The sequence below is a fragment of the Otolemur garnettii genome, unplaced genomic scaffold, assembly GCF_000181295.1.
Source record: "Otolemur garnettii isolate 467f Iridium unplaced genomic scaffold, OtoGar3 scaffold00029, whole genome shotgun sequence".
NCBI lineage: Eukaryota > Metazoa > Chordata > Mammalia > Primates > Galagidae > Otolemur > Otolemur garnettii.
The window spans coordinates 756938-762335 of record NW_003852424.1 but is presented as its reverse complement, the minus strand read 5'-3'; the positions used below and the strand labels follow the sequence as shown (position 1 = coordinate 762335).

The window sequence follows — 5398 nt, the reverse complement described above, 5'->3', positions numbered from 1 at the left end:
TCCCGCCCCCGCGGCCCGGTGGCGTTCCTGGGCCCGCGCTCCAGCGACCCGGCGCCGGGCCCAGGAGGCGCGGGCGGCCTCAGGGGAATCCCGAAACGCCCCCGACTGGGGAAACTTCTCCGCAGACTTTTGAGGCTTTCCGGACACAGGAGGGCCCCAAGTGGCGGCCTTCACCCAGTGTGTTCTTCTAGGAGCGGGCAGGGCCCTCGGGCATCTCAGGTGAGTCCCCTATTCCCCAGACTGGTCGGGCACCTGGAGGCTTCACTCACCTGGTGGGTTCTAGAGGACAGGTGGCCTTGCCCACCTGAGCATGAGACAGTGTTGCAAGTGTTAAGGGTTCTAGGAGCACAAAGCTTCCGGGAAAGCACTGGGTGTCCCAGGACTAGGCCAGATTGAAAGGACAAAGGCATGTGGCAGATTAGCTGAGTGCAACAAGTGGGTACTAGAGAAACCAGAGTACATGGCAGAGGTCACAGACCGTCTCAGGAGGCAGCCTGTGCTCTCAGCATGTGTGTGATCTGGAGCAAGTTACTCTCCTTGTTGAGAGCAGGGGCTCGCCTTGAAAAAAAGAGGGTAACAATAATATCCATCCTGCAAGGTCAGCTCCTGCCGTGCAGTAAACTGTCCACAAACGTTTGTTTTTATAAGCTCAGGGCCTGCCTTGTGGTAGGTGTTCACTAAATCTTGTATTCTCTTAAAAGTACCCACTGAACAGGGATCAGTTAGTGGAAAAGTGATTTGAAACATCCTGCAGCCTGGTATCCAGTAGGCAATTGTTTGGAGCACCCCTAAGATTTACGAAAATATTCACTCCATGACCAAGGAATTACAAAGAGTGAGGATGGCTGCAAGGTCTCTTCTCTCATCCTTCCCGGTTGGTCCCACCTAATCCTATGCAGAAAGCAAGCTATCAACCTGATGAATTCCTGAGGGAAAAATGAACAAACAAAAGGTTGAAAGGCTGAGTAGTATTCCATGATGTACATATACCTGAGTGTACAACTCAAATACAACTTGGGACTTTTCCTAACAAACACAATGTAACTTAATCATATGTACCCTCATATTAATCTGAAGTAATAAAAAATAAAAATAAAAGGCTGAAAATCCTTCAAGTGGGAGAGAAACTGCTCATCTGATGCTTGGTTTCCAGTTGTCTCTTGTTTAGAAAGCTGTGCAGGAGTTACCTGCCTGAGTCTGTGGCTTGGCAGATGGAGGTTAGAGGCTTGGGAGGATGAAGAGAGGGAAGGATCCACATGGATAGCTTTCTGAGGTCCTTTCCAGCCTCCCTCTCAGGAGCCCTTAAGTTTCATAACCCACATGATTCATCCTTTCTGCAGGCTGAGTCACCCCTAATGGAGGTGGGAGAAGGAACAAGAGGTGTGGAGGGAGGCCCAACCAGGATAAGCAAAGTCGATGTTCACAAGGGCTTCTGACATCTCTTCGAACCTGGGGATGTATGGCCCACACAGTTCTGTTTTCTGCACTATATGCAACTTCTCCCCTGCTCTCCCTTGGCCAAGCAAGGACCCATGCGTGGTCAGCTCCGTGGGCAGTCACTCTAGACTTGCCCCAAACTGCAGAATACAGGCACCTGTGTCCCTCCTACTGATGGACTGGATGCCAGTCCCTGGCCCATGGAGAGGCATGAGGCCCTCACACAATCTGAGTAGCCCTAGAGGAAAACCCATCACACCTATTGGGCAGGAACAGTACCCAGAACCCTCAGCCAGTCACAGCCCAAGGTGACCCCAGCTGCCTAGTTAGAGCAGGGGCAGTGGACTGACTTGGGGGCTGGTTGAGAAACATTGCTCTGTCATTTGCCAGCAATGTTTCTGGGCAACATGGGTCACCTTTCTGGCCTTTGTTGGTCAGACTGTCTCTTGGACTTATCCTGTGTTGTACTTCCTCAAGTGTGTGGCCTACTTTAAGATAAGGTGCACTACACATAATCCAAGTGATTAGAAACTGGCTCGGGCCTCCCAAGAGGGAACCCCCACAAAGGTGGTGATTAAAACAGGCAGAGATAAAGGTTTCTCCATAATCTGAATTTTTATTTGGAGGGATCTGAATTTTTTATCAATAATTCTGGTCACCTTAAGCTAAACTTTCCATTCATCATGGCAATGTGAGGGCAATAGCTTGGCTCCAACGTCATAGGAAGATCAGCTTCACAAAATGAACATCCTAAATGGAAACCTCCTGTGGGTTTCCTATTGATTTACACAGTGACGGGATTAGCTCAATCACAAGACCACCAGCCCTTAGTGTTGGGATAGGATCACAACAAAATTTGACTTGCCCTCCTGCAGGGAGGGGTTGTTACTTCACACCAGTTGTTACTCCAGATGGCCCTTGAGGTCCACACAGCTCTGTCAGGGGAAGTCAGTGAGCCTGGGGAGGGATAGGTCATGGACCACAAAGGTGATTGGAGCCTGATTATATTTTGGAAGCTTTAGGAGATGCTCATACAGAGATGCAATATTTATACTAACATCTTCCCAAACCAGAAATAGATATTCTTGAATTATGAGAAGATATTCTTGATTACGTGTTCTTGTACCCACAGCTGATCCCTTATAGCAATGATAGGACTGCTCAGCTGGGGCCCAGGAGCTGAGCCATGTACCCAAGACCACTAGACAGCAAAAGGCTTTGCACAGCCTTCTTGGATGTATCAAGACAGAAGTTGATAAAGTAATCACCTCCATTTAGGCAGTAGACACTTTATTGGAAAATTGCATTTGGGGCAATATGCTAGGTTCAATGAGCCAGCATGGCATTCCTCAAAGAAGGACTAAGGGAAACCACCTTCGGGATACTGGGGATGCGCATGGACTCAAAGCACAGTTTTGTCACTTACTCGTGTGCAACCCGAGTTGCTTCAGTTTCTCTGCTGAAAATGACAGTGACACCACTGTTCCCAGGCAGAGGTGCTGTGAGGACGACAGGAGTTGATGTGTGTTGAGCATCTCACTCAGCCCTGGCACTAAGTAAGTGCTCCATAAATGGCAGCAATGGTGACCGCTATTGCCACTGGGCACCAAAAGCTCCCCAGTGGGATGGGGTAGGTAGGGCAAAATACTCTGTTCCTCTGAGGGGCTCACAGGCGTATAAATGTACTATCCTCATCCATGAGGACATGCTAAAATTAGAAAACATCTCATAATTGGCGTTTTGCAATCACCACCAGCCTAAACTGAAACTGAGGTCTTCCAGAGAGAGTTTGTGTTTGCTTCTGTCAGTGATCTGGGGGCACTAGCTCCTGTGACCTCAGAGTGAGAGCCAGATGGTGGTTCTCATGGTGACTGCAGGGCATTTCTTCCTATGTTCCCTTCATTCACCAGGGTCAAGGTAGAGACCAGAGGGCTTCTTGCTGTTTCTCTCTGTGTGGTGTGTTCCTTTTTCTTTTCTTCTGTACAATGAAAGGGTAGCCTTATGGAGGAGTCTCCTGTGAGTAAAAGCACACTTTTTCTTTCTCAGTAATGTATAAAATAATGATGCCTCTGGCTCGCATCTGTAATCCTAGTGCTCTGGAAAGCTGAGGTGGTAGGCTTGAGCTCAGGAATTTGAGACCACTCCAAGCAAGAACAAAACGTTGTCTCTACTAAAAATAGAAAAACTAGCCAGGCATTCTGACAGGTGTCTGTAGTCCCAGCTACTTGGGAGTCTGAGGCAAGAGGATCCCTCTACCCAGGGCAATAGAGTGAGACTCTGTCTCCCCACTTCCAAGTAATAATAATGATGCATCTTCCAATCCAGGGAATGTCTTAGATTGGATGATGTGTGGTATTAATATCTTCAAGACATACTGCAGTAAAGATACCTGTTGAATTCTCCTACATGTATTTGCCTTTTCTCCCCCTTCTGGCATCTACTAACATCCTACAGAAAAGGTACAGCAAGTATAGTATTTCTTTTTCCATGAAAATCTGTTGTGAATTCTTGGCAAGGCAAAGGCTCTTCCTAAAGTAATCAAGTAATCAGCTAATTTGACTTTGCAGATACTACATTTCTCTCATGCTTTGGGCTGCACAGTGAGCAGAGGTGAGGTACCTGCTGGGACATACAGTGACAAGGTTCCTTAGAGCTGACAGAGTTTCTTGAGCCCAGATAAACACAATCCAGTCCCTTGGAATAGGAGCCCCTGACACAGGTCACATAAGCAAGTGGGCCTGAGATAAGGAAGGCACCAGGAAAGAATAGACCGCTGCCCTACTTTCTTCCTAGCAGCTCCCTCACATCACCCCAAGGAAGCCTTTACCCAGGCCCAGGGTTTCTACAAATAACCAAGTCCTCTTTCTCACATCTCTCACTCACTCATAAATCACACCCTCACTACCGCCTTTAGCAGTGATGGGTCAGGGGTCTTTCCCTCCCCCAGAACTCCCAGCTCCATATCCTTCTCTGAGCTCTGTCTTCCACTCTGCTAACAATGTCTTTCAGTAGTCTATTTAGTATGTGCTCATTCATGTTGAGCTGTGCTCCCTCCAGGGGGATATGTGAACATCTGGGGTGGAGAGGGCATGAAGAAGCTCCCACCAAAGGATCCGCTCCCCTGATTAGACTCTACCTTTAAGCCTAGATCCTACTTATTTTAAGAAAGAGTCTAGTGAAAACTGCCTTTCCTGCAAAACAGTTATGATGGCTCTAGCAATTATGTTTCCCCATGTTCCTTTCATAAACTCTCATGTGGAAATTTAATGGTAAACAAAGAATTTAGGGGCAAAAGAAAAGCAGAAACTCACTGAGATCTTTTCCTGAGTAAGAATGAAAGAGCGCTTTGCAATTCATCTGGTTTAATTTTTTGCCTCAGCTTCTAGGAGGCTTGGAGCCACATGCAATAGAAAATCACAATTGTTAATTTCCTCCTTGCTGCAGCAGTTAGAATGAATTTGGTCACAATTATTGGAATGCACAACTAAAAGGAGAGAAAACAATAGGGACAGTTGGGGCCAGGCATGGTGGCACATACCTATAGTCCCAGCTAATCGGAAGGCTAAGGCAGGATGATCATTTAAGTGATCCCAGTGAAGTTCTAGGTTGCAGTGAGGTATGATACTGCCACTGCATTTCAGTCTGGGCAACAAAGCAAGATCCTATCTCAGAAAAAGCTAAGTCAGTCCATTATTTCACTAACAAGAATTTGGTGATAGGTAGATAGATCTAAGGTGACTCAAGATAACTTTTCTATACTTTATCTGTTTTTTTCCTCATGGTCCCAGATGACTGCCACATATTGGCACATTGTATCCTCTCAAGACAGCTTCCAAGGAAGGAAGGGCAGAAGTGACCTTTCAAAAGAAATGTCTCACATCTTCATAGGGAGGATACACCCAGAACCCCCAGCCCATTTCCTCAAAAGCCCCACTGGCCAGAACTGGGTCACATGTCCATC

At 47.1% G+C, this 5398-nt stretch overlaps 1 long non-coding RNA gene across 1 annotated transcript in view; it reads left to right on the top strand.

Moving 5' to 3' along the window:
• Positions 1-69: 69 nt before the first annotated feature.
• LOC111724941 overlaps positions 70-5398 on the top strand; it is a 128333-nt gene continuing 123004 nt past the window's right edge. Inside the window, exon 1 of the long non-coding RNA XR_002773150.1 lies at positions 70-219. This is a non-coding gene — a long non-coding RNA (uncharacterized LOC111724941). The remainder of the gene's footprint in view (positions 220-5398) is intronic.